General features: G+C 53.7%; 1 protein-coding gene across 1 annotated transcript in view; it reads right to left on the bottom strand.

The window, feature by feature from the left end:
• The window catches only part of ptpn20 (protein tyrosine phosphatase non-receptor type 20), a 364,145-nt gene that overhangs the window by 263,897 nt on the left and 82,446 nt on the right, over positions 1-17,802 (bottom strand). The gene's annotated exons all lie outside the window — the stretch shown is intronic.

The raw sequence follows: 17,802 nt of genomic DNA, 5'->3' as shown, positions 1-17,802 counted from the left end.
TCCTCATACGACAAGTTCTTCATTCCAAGGCTCATTCTTGTCAACCTCCTTTGGACCCTTTTCAAGGCCAGCACATCGTTCCTTAGATACGGGGCCTAAAACTGCTCACAATACTTCAAATGGGGTCTGACCAGAGCCTTATACAGCCTCAGAATTATATCCCTGGTCTTGTATTCTAGCCCTCTTGACATGAATACTAACATTGCACTTGCCTTCTTAACTGCCGACATTAACCTTAAGAGAATCGTGAACAAGGACTCCCAAGTCTCTGTGTGCGTCTGATTTCCTAAGCATTTCCCCACACCGCAATGAAGTTACTGTGAAAATCCTCGAGTCGCCACACTCCGGCGCCTGAGGGAGAATTCAGAATGTCCAATTCACCTAACAAGCACGTCTTTCGGGACTTGTGGGAGGAAACCAGGGCACCCGGAGGAAACCCACGCAGACACAGGGAGAACGCGCAGACTCCGCACAGACAGTGACCCAAGCCGGGAATCGAACCTGGGTCACCACTTTGCCACCATGCCGCCCTATCCATGGGTCATGGAAAATATTAATTCCTGTTCGACAGCAGGCTGTCAGCGGCTAGACCCCAGCAGGAAATGATAGTTCTACTTATGGAAGGAAAAAAATGGCATTTGACAAATGATTACAATCGAATCCTGGATTTAAGTTTTCTGCCCAGTAAGTTGCTATTCAATACAAGTCAAAGGTCACGGGCCAATATCAGACAACCATCTGTGTTCCACACAGGTGCCATCAACATATTAGGCACAATTTCTAGCAGCGTAACACAATGTAATAAGTGATTCTGCATTCATTAGCAATTCTCTCGGCATTTCTTCGCAGGCGAAGATTTTCGGAAGGTTTGGGCCCAACAATTACAGGCCGGTGGTGGTTAGTCAGGCTCAACCGTGGCTGGCAGGTAACTAACACGTCTAAACTATCCCTCAATAGGCAGAGTCCCGGCATAGTTGTTGTGGTGATATGCCCATGAGCTATATCATAGTTGGAAGGTGTGCGACCTCCAACCAGCAGGTGGCGGTAGAGACACACCATGTGGTCTCTAGACTAAGGTCATGTGACTTGTGACTCCGCTATAAAGGGAGACACAACCGGCCATCTCGAGAAGAAGATTGAGAGGGTAATAAGACGTTGATGTGAATGGTCAGTGCTAGGTGCAAGTTCCAGAGGAGTAGTTGTCAGACTCCACGATAACGTGCTCTGTATCGGATTGCTATCTTTGCGCACGAGACTCAATAAAAGATTCTGGTGAGTTCCTTTGTGAAGTACGAAGGATTAAACACAACAGTGGGTTAGCACTGCTGCCTCATAGCACCGAGGTCCCAGGTTCGATCCCGGCCCCGGGTCACTGTCCGTGTGGAGTTTGCACATTCTCCCCGTGTTGGCGTGGGTTTCGCCCCCACAGCCCAAGAAGATGTGCAGGGTAGGTAGATTGGCCACGCTAAATTGCCCCTTAATTGGAAAAAAAGAACAATTGGGTACTCTTAAAAATAAAAAAAAATTTAATAATAGGCAGTGTGGTGTTGCAGTGAAAGCATCCTCAAGCAAATATGAAAATGAAAAAAATGAAAATCGCTTATTGTCATGAGTAGGCTTCAATGAAGTTACTGTGAAAATCCCCTAGTCGCCACATTCCGTGCCTGTTCGGGGAGGCTGGTACAGGAATCGAACCGCGCTGCTGGCCTGCCTTGGTCTGCTTTAAATGCCAGCGATTTAGCCCAGTGTGCTAAACCAGCCCTTTCTGATACCAATGTGTTCGTGATGGAGGAAACAGGTGGTTTTGAGTGATTGGCGTTGTTAAATATTAGAAATAAGGGGCGGGATTCTTTACCGACGGGATTCTCCGTTTTGCCGGCAGCCCGGGGGTTTCCCAACAGCGTGGGGCTGCCCCACAATGGGAAACCCCATTGCCCGGCCGGCGTAACGGAGCATCCCGCCGGCGTGATGAGGCAGAAATGTGGCACGGCGGGGCGGAGAATCCAACCCCATGTACAGATGTAGGGGCTGGTTTAGCTCACTAGGGGCTGGTTTAGCTCACTCACCTAAATCGCTGGCTTTTAAAGCAGACCCAGCAGGCCAGCAGCACGGTTCGATTCCCGTACCAGCCTCCCCGGACAGGCGCCGGAATGTGGCGACTAGGGGCTTTTCACAGTGACTTCATTTGAAGCCTACTCGTGACAATAAGCGATTTTCATTTTCATTTTTCATTTCAGATGTAAGTGGGTTTAATTTAACTTTTTTGTGTAAGGAATGGTACAATGTTAGTTGGATTTATGTCAAACAAAGGTGTTTGGACATATTGAGGTTTTGGCTCCAGTTTAAATTGTGTTTAGCTTGGACTGAGAGTTTGCGACGTGTGAAGTAATTAAGAGATTGGGGAAAGAATGAGATGCTGCCTGGCAAAGAGGGACCACTTTAAAGGGAAAGATCTTTGTGAGTTTAGGTTTAAGTGGAAGCCAGAGTAGGAGCTCAGCAGTGAGACAGGGAACATCTCTCACAACTTTGCTGGAAGAAAAGGCGGACATTGGGAAAGACGTAAAAAGCATATGCCAGGGGCGGGATTCTCCACGAACCAGCGGGGTTGGCAGTACCGATGCCGAGGAGTGGTGTGAACCACTCCGGCGTTGGACCGCTCCAAAGGTGCGGAATCCTCCACGCCCTCAGGGGCTAGGCCGGCGGCGGAGTGTTTGGTGACGCACCAAACAGCGCCGAAGGGCCTCCGCCAGCCGACGCGAGTTGGCGCATGCACGGGAGCGCCAGCGTGCGCTGGCGTCATCCCAGCGCATGCGCAGGGGGGTCCTTCTCCGTACCGGCCATGGCGGGGGTTGACCATGATTTCCCATTCATTAATTGGCGATGCTGAAACGGTTCATTATTATCCAAGTGACCATTTATCACAGCCTTTCGAACAGATTCCAGCATTTTCCCTGCGACGGTGTAAGGTTCGCAGGTCGGGAGTTCCCTGTTTTCTCTCTCCCTCCCTTCTTAAATAGTGGAGTGACATTTGTTACCTTCCCATCTGTAGGAACCATTCCAGGCTATATAGAATTTTGGAAGATGATCGCCAATGGATCCACTGTGCGGGGTTTTGCACTCAATGCACAGAGTGCCGGCTGATGCGAGAAAAGCAGAGTAGCGCTCTCCAGCGGAACAGCCAAGATTTCTCTTCCGATATTATGATATTCGGCGCGCATAAAAACTGGAAGCGGAGTCTTCCCCATTAACACCTGTGGGACAGGGCCTAATAGAGGCCGCAAAGCCTGCACCACGGAGATCTGAGCAATAACAAATAGCCTCCCGAGGGATACAGGGAACACCCCCCTCCTCCCTCTCACCACAAACACCAGGGCAACACCCGAACACACAAGGGGAACCCCCACAAGCGCCAGAATAACCCCTCCTCAAATATCCAGGGAACCCCCCCCCCCCCCCAACAAACACCAGGGTAACCCCACACAGATTCAGGGACTCCCCCCTCCCTCACCCCCCTCCCCCCCTCCCCCCACAAGCACCGGGGTAACCCAACACCCCACACAGATTCAGGGACCCCCCCCCTCCACAAGCACTGGGGTAACCCCCCACCCCGCACAGATCCAGAGACCACCCCCCTAACCACAAGCGCCAGGGCAAACCCCCCCCCCCCCGACGGCACATAAGAGGACCCATCCCCCAGACCCCTCCATCAGCCCCTCCCCCCCATTAGAGACCCCCAAAGAAGTCTCGAATGAGGGACTCTGGGGGTGGGGAGGGGGGGTCTGATGGTGTGAGTCCCTGATGGGGAGGTGATATGAGGGGGGGGGGGGGTTCTGATGGTGGGTGCTGTGGGGCCGGTGAGGTAGGGGGTCCAGTCACGCTCATGCGTGCTGCGGGGGGGGAGTGGTGGTGTGACCCGTTATTCCTATGGTGGGGTGGATGGGGGTGGTGATGCCCCATCTGGTCAGCGGGGGAGTGAGGCAGGATTTGCATTGGGGGGAGGGGGGACTGGCTGAACCTCGGTAACGGGCCGCCCGCTCAAAATGGCGGACCGATACCGGGATTCCTACGGAAACTTCCGAGTTCTCCCCCACATCATAGTAAAGTAGAGAGACTCGCAAACCAGGCCCCGCTCCTAGCTGGCAGAGACCAGGAGCGATTCTCAGCTGGTGGGAGCACTTAGTCTTCTGAACGGAGAATCCAGGCCTGGATCTATAATAGCCTGTTCTCTGGTCAGTTCCTCAGCACCAGTAAACACACTCCAAAATCTCAACTTCCACAGCATGAGCGCTCATTAGGTTTACCCAGTCTAAATGCAGGTTGAAGTCACCCAAGATTACTATATTATCCATAGTGCGTGCTCCTCTAATCCCCTGAATAATGCCATGCCCCACACCAGCACGACTGCTCGGTAGCCTAGCAACAACTCCTCCCAATGTTTGCAGGCCCCGATGCTTCTTTGCTGCACCCAAACAGGCCCCACATGTTGTTCTTCTGACCTGAGGTCGTCCCTTACTAATGTACCGACCGTGTCCCTTATTATCCGCGCAACGCCGCCTCATTGTCCTTTTTGCCAAACTGCGTTACCACGTGACACAGTGGTTGCCGAAACGAGAAACAAAAGTATCTCAAAAAGAAATTTCGTCATCCGCTTCAACTCGGAATATAATTACTTCCATCAAAGTAACAACTCAAAGAAAACAAATGGACGAAACTAACAGAAAATCCCGTGTTGGTTACGTGTTTATCAATACCTTTGCTCCGATTAACTACAATACACCAGTGCAGGCTCAGAAGCGCAAGCCCAAATTATTGGTTCAATTGTGGAACTGTGGAACTGGCCAAACCTCGGGCGGGAGTCTCCCCTACCCGGCGGGGTGGGGGGGGGTCCCGGCGCCGAGGAGAGGCGTAAACCACTCCAGCGTCGGGCTGCCCCAAAGGAGCGGAATCCTCCGCACCTTCAGGGGCTAGGCCGGCGCCGGAGTGGTTTTTCGCCGCGCCGGCCGGTGGGGAAAGGGGCTAGGCGCCACGTCAACCGGCGCCGAAGGGCCTCCGCGGGTTGGCGTGCCCCCACAGCACAGGCCCGCCCGCGGATTGGTGGGCCCCGATCGCCGGCCAGGCCACCCCGGGGGCACCTCCTGGGGCCAGATCCCCCCCCCCCCCACGCCTCCCCGACGATCCCGGAGGCCGCCCGCGCCGCCAGGTCCCACCGGTAAGGACCTACTCTAATTTACGCCGGCGGGACCGGCAAAAAAGGACGGCCACTTGGCCCATCGCGGGCCGGAGAATCGCCGGGGGGGCGCTGCCAGCGGCCGCCAACTGGCGCGGCGCGATTCCTGCCCCCACCAAAACCCCGGCGCCGGAGAATATGGAAGCCGGCAGGGGCGGGATTCACGCCGTCCGCCCGCCGATTCTCCGACCCGGCGGGGGGGGTCGGAGAATCCCGTCCCAGGAAACAGCTCCTTTATTCCCACGTTTCTGTCAATTAATCACAGACATGCCCTTCCGAAGGAGGGATTAGCCCCAATCCACAGGGTTGTTGAAATTTTGGAGGGGGCCCTGAATAACACTAGCCCCACCACCACCCCCCACTCCTCCTCCACCCCTGCCTATGACTGGTACCTTTATGTGGCACAATGAGAAGGCGTCATGTCAGAGGAAGTAGGGATACAGGTAACCCCAAAATTAGCAGCCACAAATAAAAACTAGCACCTAACTAACATGGGCTTAGCAAAATTGCTTTTCTCAAAGCGTGGGGTGAATGAAGAGTTCACTATTGTGTCAAAGTAAAGAGCACAGAACATAGAATCCCTACCGTGCAGAAGGAGGACATTCGGCCCATCAAGTCGGCACCGACCCTCTGAAGGAGCACTCTACTTCGGCCCACTCCCCCGCCCTATCCCAGTAACCCCTGCACATCTTTGTTCACTAAGGGGCAATTTATCATGGCCAACCCATCTAACCTTCACAACTTTGGACTGTGGGAGGAAACCGGAACACCCGGAGGCAACCCACGCAGACACGGGAGGGGACGGGGACGTGCAGACTCCACAGAGTCACTCAAGGCCAGAATCTAACCTGGGTCCCTGCGCTATGAGGCAGCAGTGCTAGCCACTGTGCCGCCATGTCCCCCATTTAAGGAGAAGCTACCAGCACATGAGGGAGGAAGGCATAGGAGCTCCCTCATTGATGGGCGGAAGCCTGTCAACTGGGGTTTGTGAAACTAACACTTGAAAGCCGGCCTGGATTGGGATCGGCATGATCGGTAGTCCCGGTTGGGATCAATGTGTTGCCGCCTTTTCTTTCGACTAGAAAATAAAGCTATGTTTGGATCACCTTCTCGGGTCGCCTGAAGATTGTATGCCACACCAATTGGAAAGCGAAAAGACATTTCACTGCCCGACGAAAGGATTTTTAAAAAAAAATAATTTTTATAGAAATTTTCATAAACATATCCAAAACAGAAAATAACAACAAGAAAACAATATTAACAACAACAAAAAGAAAAACACTCTAACCCCTCCACCTGCCGCCTGGCAAACGCACTAACCTGCATGTACCTAAACATGTTCCCCGGGGGGAGCCCAAACTTCCCCTCTAACTCACCCAGGCTCGCAAACCTCCCATCCACAACAGGTCCCTCAACCTCCTAATACCTACCCTGTGCCAGCCCAGAAACCCGCCATCGATGCTCCCTGGAACAAACCCGTGGTTCCCCCGAATCGGGGACTCAATCGAGCCCCCCACATCTCCCCTATGCCGTCTCCATTGCCCCCAAAGTTTGAGGGCAGCCTCTACCACCGGGTTCGTGGTATACCTCGTTGGAGGGAGAGGCAATGGCGCCGTTACCAGCGCCTCCAGGCTCGTGTCCACGCAGGACACCATCTCCATCCTCTTCCATGCTGCCCCTGCCCCGTCCATTACCCACTTATGCACCATCGCTGCGTTGGCAGCCCAGTAGTATCCACAGAGATTGGGCAACGCCAAACCCCCCCCCCCCCCCCCCCCCCCCCCCCCCCCCATCCCTGCCCCGCTCCAAAAACACCCTTCTCACCCTCGGAGTCCCATGCGCCCATACAAATCCCTTAATACTCCTATTGACCCTTCTAAAAAAGGCCTTCGGGATAAGGATGGGGAGGCACTGGAACAGGAACAAAACCCTTGGGAGCACCGTCACCTTGACGGGTTGTGAAGGGCCCCCCAGCTCCTAGCCACCTGGACTCCCAGGTACCGAAAGCTCCTCCCTGCCCTTTTCGACTAAATGATTCTTGATAATCAATCAAAAAGCCTTTCTTTCCACTTATACAATAGTGTTAAAACTAGTAAATACAAGCAGTCAGAGAGAATCAAAACAAAAAGAACATTTTATGTAGGTTTTATCACATGATTCCTGTTGAACGCACCCCTTGCCACGTGGAAACCCGCAGCAAGGGTGCGCCATTGCCGGTACTGAATGTTCAGAAAGTTCCAGCCCATTAAAGCCCGTACAACTTTTCTCTTTTTTTTTTCTTTTTTTTTTTAAATTTAGATTACCCAATTATTTTTTCCAATTAAGGGGCAATTTAGCGTGACCAATCCACTTACTCTGCACATTTTTGGGTTGTGGGGGCGAAACCCACGCAGACACGGGGAGAATGTGCAAACTCCACACAGACAGTGACCCAGAGCCGGGATCGAACCTGGGACCTCAGCGCCGTGAGGCGGTTGTGCTAACCACTTGGCCACCGTGCTGCCCTTACAACTTTTCTCTTGACTGAAGATCAGTCTTCAACTCCTGAAGAGTTTACGGTGAACCTGGAGGGGTGGTCGTGGATCGTCCTTTCTCCATTCACAATAAACGGTCATTATTGGAAATTCGCTGCATTTTGAAACTCTCTCAGATGCTGTTCGTTACGGGCCCAATCGAAGAAAAGAACACATCCACAGACAGCTGGTAGGCCCCGGCGACCTACACTCCTGTCAATCAGCAGATTTGGGTCAGCGCCTCCTGTTTCCTTGGTATGTAGGTCAAGGCAAGGTGGGCTCTGGACTGGTTGCCAAGGTGGCAAACATTTCGGGGCAAGCTGACCCCAGGTAAACCCTGTGTAGAACAGCAGACATATTTTCTTTGCAACGCTTTAGAATAAGAAAATTCCATTCCAAAAGAAGCAAACGGCTTGTAATTTTAAAGAGGTGCGGAATAAATGAAGTGGTGAGAAGCCACTTAAACACGACGAAGGGGGCGGCATGGTGGCACAGTGGTTAGCACTGTTGCCTTGTGGCGCTGAGATCCCAGGTTCGATCCCGGCTCTGGGTCACATCCGTGTGGAGTTTGCACATTCTCCCCGTGTCTGAGGGGGTTTCACCCCCGCAACGCAAGGATGTGCAGGTTAGGCGGATCGGCCAGGCTAAATTACCGCTTAATTGAAAAAAAATAATTGGGTACTCTAAATTTATTTTTAAAAAACACAAAGATTTTGGTGTTTTTGTGCCTACTGGTACAGTGGGAAGAAGACTGATATGAACTAAAGGGAAATATGAAAAAATAAGATGAGGACAAGGAAAGCTAAGAGGAAAGTAATTCAAAGAAATATCAAAAGGAGCAATAACGAATTTCAAAAGTACATCAGTAAAATCATAAATTTTTAAAGCAAGCTGGGACCCCTGAAATGTAAGGAATGCTAATCTGTAGATGACGTTCAAACAATAGCAACGGTTATTAATATGTATTTTCCTCAATCTTTACTGAGGATGGTACCAGAAAGGATGAAGAGGCAGGTGAGCAATATTCTCATGGATCGGTTGAAAATTCCAGGAAGGCCCATGAAGCTAAGCCGAGAGGAGGTGCCTAGACTCTGTGGACACATTTTAGGATCATCAGGGAGTTTGCAAAAGCTCTTTTAGGCACTTTTACGACGAGGATCTTCCCCCAGGATTTTCCAGATCAACCACCAGAAATTCAGCGGCTAACCCTCTGGGATTCCTGCCAGATTTCCCACCGAGGCTACACCAACTGACTGGAAGAATGATCAAGAAAATTCCTGACCCATTTTTGTCAGGGCCGTCTGTCAGAGAATTGCAGAGCGCACAATACTGCGGCATTTTTCAAAAGGGGAGATAAGAGTTAATTAGAGCGATTCCTGGAACAGGAAAATGTTATGGCTTTTTATTCATGATTCAAATGCCAAATATGTCCGTGTGGAGTTTGCACATTCTCCCCATGTTTGTGTGGGTTTCGCCCCACAACCAAAAGATGTGCAGGGTAGGTGGATTGGCCACGCTAAATTGCCCCTGAATTGGAAAAAATATGAATGAGGTACTCTAAATATATAAACAAAAAAAACCCAAAAAATATCCTGACAAATGTTGGGATCTGGTCCAGGATACTGACAAATGTTGGGATCTGCTCCGGGATCTTAACAAATGTTGGGATCTGCTCCGGGATCCTAACAAATGTTGGGATCTGCTCTGGGATACTAACAAATGTTGGGATCTGGTCCAGGATACTGACAAATGTTGCGATCAGGTCCGGGATCCTAACAAGTGTTGGGATCTGCTCCGGGATCTTAACAAATGTTGGGATCTGCTCCGGGATCCTAACAAATGTTGGGATCTGCTCTGGGATACTAACAAATGTTGGGATCTGGTCCGATATTCTTTTTTTGAAATTAATTTAGAGCCACATTTTTTTAAAATTTAAAGTACCCAATTCTTTTTTTTCCAATTAAGGGGCAATTCAGTGTGGCCAATCCACCTAGCCAGCACATTTTTGGGTTGTGGGGGTGAAACCCACGCATACACGGGGAGAATGTGCAAACTCCACACGGACAGTGACCCAGAGCCGTGATCGAACCTGGGACCTCGGCACCGTGAGGCTTGTCCAGTATCCGAACGCAAATTAACGGTTGTGCACTGGGGCAACCTTTACAAATCTTTTCAAATCTAAGTTTAGTAAGAAGTCTTACAACACCAGGTTAAAGTCCAACATGTTTGTTTCAAACACTAGCTTTCGGAGCACTGCTCCTTCCTCAGGTTAATTCACCCGAGGAAGGAGCAGTGCTCCGAAAGCTAGTGTTTGAAACAAACATGTTGGACTTTAACCTGGTGTTGTAAGACTTCTTACTTTGCTCACCCCAGTCCAACGCCGGCATCTCCACATCAAATCTAAATTGTGGGCGGGCCGGTCGCAATCAAAGCCCAGCCCCTCAGCTTTCTTTCTTCTACATTCAAAACAATATGGCGGAGAAAGACGCCATTGGTGCCAGTTGCTTCGATGCTGCTTTTCCCGTCCGTCGCCACACTCTGCCGCAAACAGAGGAGATTCCGCACATCATTTCCTCTTTCCCAAATTTCCCTCCGTAGCTAACTGACAATGTGCAAGCTCTCAGGGGAAAGGGACACTTTTCAGTGAACCACATTTGGGATTTAACAAAACGCTTGCGGCAATAATGAGTCAAGATGGTGCTAGCAGCTTGTTGGCAGCGAACAACCCGTTAACTATGAAGCGTGTGCTTTGGTGTCACAGATGGTACATAGGGAGAGAACAAATGTATCATTAATGAGGGTTTTATTGGAGGGCGCTCACTTTGATGTGACGTTAGCCGCACACTGCGCTCTGTAGATTGAAGAAAGTTGCGTTTGGAAGAATTACGTCGGAATTGCTAATGCCCAGAAGCTGTTCGGATGGTTAACCATCCCCCCCTCTGCAGCTGGCAAACTGCGGGGTGTTGTGGCTGGCTGATTCGAACTCAACTGAGCGGAAAGTGCTTAAAGCAGTCAGCGCTGTCACTGCACTTGACAGAATGTGTAATATGATAGCGCAAAGATGGGATGGTGGCTTTTTTTTTTGTTTTACGAGGCTTTGAATTCCGACTGAATAGATACATAGATACATAGAACAGTACAGCACAGAACAGGCCCTTCAGCCCTCGATGTTGTGCCGAGCAATGATCACCCTACTTAATCAGCTGTGCTGATTCGCGCTTCCCTGCTCAGATACGCTCCTGGTTGATTCCTGCGGATGTCAGCTTTCTTCCCAGATGTGGCCCGGAAAGTGGGTAGGCTGCCTGAGGCCTGTCCGGATCTGAAGCCAAGACTTCCTGGCGCTGGGCCCGGTTCTCACTCGATTGAGCTACCTCCGTGCAAATCACGTGGCCTGCCCAAAGAAAGACTCTTCATCTGTTAAATTATTAAATCTATTTGTTAGGAGATCGGAGGGAAAAGACTGTGCCCGATCAGCTCATTTCCACCGTGGTGACGCCTCAGCGCCAGCCATGAGGCTTTCACACTGTGACTCTGCGATGATGTGAATAAACTGTTGGAGAATATATTTTTTTAAATAAATTTAGAGGACCCGATTAATTTTTTTCCAATTAAGGGGCAATTTAGCTTGGCCAATCCAACTATCCTGCACATCTTTGGGTTGTGAGGGTGAAACCCACGCAAACACGGGGAGGATGTGCAACCTCCACACGGACAGTGACCCAGAGCCGGGTTCGAACCTGGGACCTCGGCGCCGTGAGACTGCAGGGCTAACCCACTGCGCCACCGTGCTGCCCCGACTGTTGGAGAATATTTGACTGATCGCAATCGCCCTTTCTCCTTGTGGTTCAGTGGTCAGGTGCACCACCATCTGTGATATTCATCCATAAAGCCAGTTAATTCCAAACATGGCCCCTGGTCTCCGCAGCAGGGTAGCACAGTGGTTGTCACAATTGCTTCACAGCTCCAGGGTCCCAGGTTCGATTCCCGACTGGGTCACTGTCTGTGCGGAGTCTACACGTTCTCCCCGTGTGTTCGTGGGTTTCCTCCGGGTGCTCCGGTTTCCTCCCACAGTCCAAAGATGTGCAGGTTAGGTGGATTGGCCACGCTAAATTGCCCTTAGTGTCCAAAATTGCCCTTAGTGTTGGGTGGGTTACTGGGTTATGGGGATAGGGTGGAGGTGTGGGCCTTGGGTAGGGTGCTCTTTCCAAGAGCCGGTGCAGACTCGATGGGCCGATGGACTCCTTCTGCACTGTAAATTCTATTATTAGCACCAGTATCTGGCGGCCATTGAAGTGAAATGCGTGGATCAGTTTTGGGCAGGACCTGCAGAGTCCTGCCAAACCCATCATTTGAAACTTTATCGCGGTGCCTTCATTGTCGCTGGGTCAAACATCTGGGAACCCCTGCCTAACAGCACAGTGGGTGTGCCTACACCACGTGGGCTGCAGCAGATCAAGAAGGCGGCTCACCACCACCTTTTCAAGGAGCAATTAGGGTTGGGCAAAATAATGCTGGCCTACAGATTCCTGACAGTGCAGGGGGAGGCCATTTGGCCCATCGAGTGTGCACTGACTCTCCAAAAAGAGCACCCGAACTAGGCCTGCTCCCCTGCTCTAACCCGACCTAACCTGCACATCTTTGGACACTAGGGGCAATTTAGCACGGCCAATCCACCTAACCTGCACATCTTTGGACTATGGGAGGAAACCGGAGCACCCGTAGGAAACCCACGCAGACACGGGGAGAACGTGCAAACTCCGCGCAGACAGTGACCCAAGGCCAGGAATCCAACCCGGATCCCTGGCGCCGTGAGGCAGTAGTGCTAACCACTGTGCCACCATGCCGCCAAGCCAGAAACGTCTCACATCTCCAAAAACAATTTTTAAAAAACTGACCGATGTCCATTTGGGTGAGATTCCAGGGTTCTGACAGCAGACAACGTCCAATAAACATTAACGCGAAACCGTTTCTGCCAATCTCTCCACCTCTGAATACAGGGTTAAAGGCAGGATTCTTGGAAGTGAAAAAAAAAAGGTGAAAATCGCTCATTGTCACGAGTAGGCTTCAAATGAAGTTACTGTGAAAAGCCCCTAGTCGCCACATTCCGGCACCTGTTCAGGGAGGCTGTTACGGGAAGTGTGGAGGAACAGAGGGATCGTGGAGTCCATGTGCATAGATCCCTCAAAGTTGCCACCCAGGTTGATAGGGTTCTTAAGAAGGCATATGGTGTGTTGACTTTCATTAACGGGGGATTGACTTCCGGTTGCGGCTATGCGGAACTAAGTCGCACGTTCGGTAGCTCCCGCTAGGAACAGTCTTTTGGGTTCTTTGTAGGGCCCCCAATGTCTCCCGGTGCGGGAAGGAGTCAGCAACATTTCCCCAGCGGTATATGGCCCCAGCGGTATATGGCCTGGACCAGGAGTGGGGCGAGTAAGAAAGCGGTTGCAGCGCCAAAGCAGAAGCGAGGGAAGAAGCACAAGATGGCGGCGGGCGGAGACCAGGAGGCAGTGGGCGCAGGAGCAGCAGGAGACTCTCCAACGCTGCTTCAGGGAGCTTAAAGCGGAGCTGCTGGAGCCGCTGAAGGCTTCAATTGCTGGAAACTCAGACGGCCCAGGGGGTGGCGATCCGAGGGGTCCGACAAAAGGTCTCCGAAAACGAGGACGAGATCTTAGGCCTCACGGTGAAGGTGGAGGCGCACGAGGCGCGCCATAATAAATGGCAGGAGCGGTTCGAGGAGATGGAGAACCGTTCGAGGTGGAAACATCTGCGGATCCTGGGCCTCCCGGAGGGGCTGGAGGGGTCGGACGTGGGGGCCTATGTGGTCACCATGCTAAATTCGCTGGTGGGAGCTGGGTCTTTTCAGGGGCCCCTGGAGCTGGAGGGGGCCCACAGAGTACTGGCGAGAAGGCCCAAGCCGAATGAGCCGCCACGGGCGGTGCTGGTGCGGTTCCACCGGTTTGCTGACCGGGAGTGTGTGCTCAGGTGGGCCAAGAAGGAGCGGAGCAGCAGGTGGGGGAACGCGGAGGCACGGTTCTACCAGGACTGGAGTGCGGCGGTGGCAAAGAAGAGGGCCGGGTACAACTGGACGAAGGCTGTGCTACACAGGGAGGGAGTGAAGTTCGGCATGCTGCAGCCGGCGCGTCTGTGGGACACCTACAAGGACCGACACTTTTACCTTGAGTCCCCGGAGGAGACGTGGGCCTTCATACAGGCCGGAAAATTGGACTCAAACTGAGGGTTGGGTAAGGGGGTTTGCGTGTAGCTGTGTTACATTTTGAGGGGGGGTTCTCTGTTTATTGTTGGTTCTTTGTTGCTTTTCGGGTGGGTGGGGCACTGTTTTTTGCTTGGGTCTGTCGGATGGGCTCGGGGAGGGGGGCAGACCTGCAATGTGTGGGGGGCCGATGGTGTGAAGGGGGGGGATGGGTCCCCACGAGGGGACTGGGCCGGTAAAGGGAGCGGCGTCAGAGGAGGCGGGATCAGGTAGGTGGAAAGCGCTGGCTTCTTCCCGCGCTGAGGGCTGAAGGGGGCTGGGCAGGAGCTGGGAAGCGTGGGCTTCTTCCCGCGCTGAGGGCGGTAGGGGGAGGAGGAGAACCTGCTGGTGGGCAATGGGGAGGAGGGGAAGCCCCACGCTGGGAGGGATCGAAGGAGTGGCCGGGGTCAGCAAGTGTCAGCTGACTTACGGGAGTGCAATGGAGGGAGCAATGCTGCTTGGGGGAGGAGGGGGGGGGGGGGGGGCGTAACCGGGGGGGGGGGTAACCGGGTTGCTGCTGGAATGGCCAAGAGGGAGCTGGAGCAGGTAGAGGAGGTCGGGATGGGGGTCTGCCGCCGTGGGGAACGGGCCGAGCGAGGGACGCGGGCACGTGGCGGGCTGAGGAAGGGTAATGGCTAGTCGGCAGGGGAGGGGGGTAGGTAGCCCCCTGATCCGGCTGATAGCCTGGAATGTAAGGGGACTGAATGTGCCGGTCAAACAGGCCCGCGTGTTTGCGCACCTGAAGGGGCTGAAGGCGGATGTGGTCATGTTCCAGGAGATGCAACTAAAGGTGGAGGATCAGGTTAGATTGCGGAAGGGATGGGTAGGCCAGGTGTTTCATTTGGGGCTGGATGCAAAAAATCGGGGGGGTGGCGATCCTGGTGGGAAAGAGGGTGTCGTTTGAGGCGTTGAATGTTGTGGCAGACAGTGGCGGGAGATATGTGATGGTAAGTGGCAGGCTGCAGGGGGAGCGGGTGGTGCTGGTCAATGTACACGCCCCGAATTGGGACAATGCGGGTTTCATGTGGCGCAAGTTGGGCCGGATTCCAGATTTGGAGACGGGGGGGGCTTGATAATGGGGGGGATTTCAACACGGTGCTGGATCCGGCACTGGATTGATCCAGATCCAGGACGGGTAGGAGGCCAGCGGCGGCTAAGGTGCTGAGGGGGTTTATGGACCAGGTGGGGGGGGGGTTGACCCATGGAGGTTTGCGAGACCGAGGGCCAGGGAATTTTCATTCTTCTCCCATGTGCATAAGGCCTATTCCCGGATTGATTTTTTCGTTATGAGTAGGGCGCTGATTGCGAGGGTGGAGGATGCTGAGTATTCGGTGATAGCCATTTCTGACCATGCCCCACACTGGGTGGACCTCGAGCTGGGGAGGAGAGAAACCAGTGCAGGCTTTGGCGATTAGAGGTGGGGCTGCTGGCAGACGAGGAGGTGGGGGGGGGGGCGGGTCCGAGGATGTATTGAGAGGTACCTGGAGGCCAATGACAGTGGGGAGGTCCGAGTGGGGACGATCTGGGAGGCGCTGAAGACGGTGGTTAGGGGGGAGTTGATCTCCATCCGGGCCCACAGGGAGAGGACAGAGCAGAGAGAGAGGGAGAGGTTGGTGGGGGAGAAGGTGAGGGTAGACAGGAGGTACGCGGAGGCTCCGGAGGAGGGATTGCTGAGGGAGCGGCGTAGTCTCCAGGCCGAATTCGACCTATTGACCACCAGGAAGGCGGAAGTTCAGTGGAGGAAGGCACAGGGGGCGGTGTATGAATATGGGGAAAAGGCGAGCCGAATGCTGGAGCACCAGCTTCGGAAGCGGGATGCGGCTAGGGAGATCGGTGGAGTTAAGGATAGGGGAGGGAATGTGGTGCGAAGTGGGGTAGGCATCAATGGGGTCTTCAGGGACTTCTATGAGGAACTGTATCGGTCCGAACCCCCACTGGAGGGAGGGAGGGATGGGGCGTTTCATGGACGGGCTGAGATTCCCGAGGGTGGAGGAGGGACAGGTGGAGCGACTGGGGGCGCCGGTTGAGATGGAGGAGTTGGTCAAAGGGATAGGGAGCATGCAGTCGGGGAAGGCGCCGGGAGCCATTTGGGTTCCCGGTCGAATTCTATAAGACGTATGCAGACCTGCTGGGCCCTCTGTTGGTTAGGACCTTCAATGAGGCAAGGGAAGGAGGGGCTTTGCCTCCGACAATGTCTCGGGCGCTGATTTCATTGATCCTTAAGCGGGACAAGGATCCCCTGCAGTGTGGGTCATACAGGCCAATCTCACCCTTAAATGTAGACGCCAAGCTGTTGGCGAAGATCTTAGCCACGAGGATAGAGGACTGTGTGCCGCAGGTTATCCACGAGGATCAAACTGGGTTCGTGAAAGGGAGGCAGTTGAATACTAACATACGGAGGCTCTTGAATGTTATAATGATGCCGGCGGTGGAAGGGGAGGTGGAGATTGTGGTGGTGTTGGACGCGGAGAAGGCCTTTGATAGGGTTGAGTGGGGGTACTTGTGGGAGGTGCTGGAAAGGTTTGGGTTTGGGGAGGGGTTTGTCAGGTGGGTGAGGCTGTTATATGAGGCCCCGATGGCGGGCGTGGCCACGAATAGGAGGAGGTCGGAGTATTTTCGGCTATATCGAGGGACGAGGCAGGGGTGTCCCTTCCCCCCCCTGCTTTTTGCGCTGGCAATTGAACCCCTGGCCATGGCGCTGAGGGAGTCGAGGAACTGGAGGGGGCTGGTGCAGGGTGGGGAGGAACACCGAGTGTCGCTCTATGCGGATGACCTATTGTTGTAGGTGGCGGACCCGGTGGGGGGAATGCCGGAGGTGATGAGGATTCTCAGGGAATTTGGGGATTTCTCAGGGTACAAGCTCAACTTGGGGAAGAGCGAGCTGTTCATTGTACACCCGGAGGACCAGGATGGGGGGATTAGTAGGCTCCCATTAAAAAGGGCGGAGAGGAGCTTTAGGTACTTAGGGGTCCAGGTGGCCAGGAGCTGGGGGGCCTTGCATAAGCTTAACCTCACGAGGCTGGTGGAGCAAATGGAGGAGGAGTTTAAGAGGTGGGACATGTTGCCGCTGTCTTTGGCGGGCAGGGTGCAGTCAGTCAAGATGACGGTTCTCCCGAGATTTCTGTTCCTGTTCCAGTGCCTCCACATCCTTATCCCGAAGGCCTTCTTCAGGCGGGTTAATAGGAGCATTACGGGGTTTGTCTGGGTGCAGGGGATCCCGAGGGCGAGAAGGGTGCTCCTGGAGCGGGGCAGGGATAGGGGGGGCTGTCGCTGCCCAACCTCTGTAGGTATTACTGGGCTGTCAACGCAGCGATGGTGCGCAAGTGGGTGATGGAGGGGGAAGGGGCAGCATGGAAGAGGATGGAGATGGCGTCCTGTGTGGGCACGAGCCTGGAGGCGCTGCTGCCGCTCCCTCCAACGAGGTATACCACGAGCCCGGTGGTGGCGGCTACCCTCAAGATTTGGGGGCAATGGATGCGGTACAGGGGGGAGGTGTGGGCTTCGGAGAGGTCCCCGATACGGAGGAACCACCGGTTTGTCCCGGGGAGAATGGACGGCAGGTTCCTGAGTTGGCACAGGGCAGGTATTAGGAAGATGGGGGACCTGTTTGTGGATGGGAAGTTCGCGAGCCTGGGAGAGTTGGAGAAGTTCGGGCTCCCCCCGGGGAACGCCTTCAGATATATGCAGGTAAGGGCGTTTGTCAGGCGGCAAGTGGCGGAGTTCCCACTGTTGCCGCCGCGTGGGGTCCAGGACAGGGTGCTCTCGGGGGTGTGGGTCGGAGAGGGGTGGATCTCGGCAACGTACCGAGTGAT

The sequence above is a fragment of the Scyliorhinus canicula genome, chromosome 22, assembly GCF_902713615.1.
Source record: "Scyliorhinus canicula chromosome 22, sScyCan1.1, whole genome shotgun sequence".
Taxonomy (NCBI): domain Eukaryota; kingdom Metazoa; phylum Chordata; class Chondrichthyes; order Carcharhiniformes; family Scyliorhinidae; genus Scyliorhinus; species Scyliorhinus canicula.
This window is presented reverse-complemented; position numbering and strand designations above follow the sequence as displayed.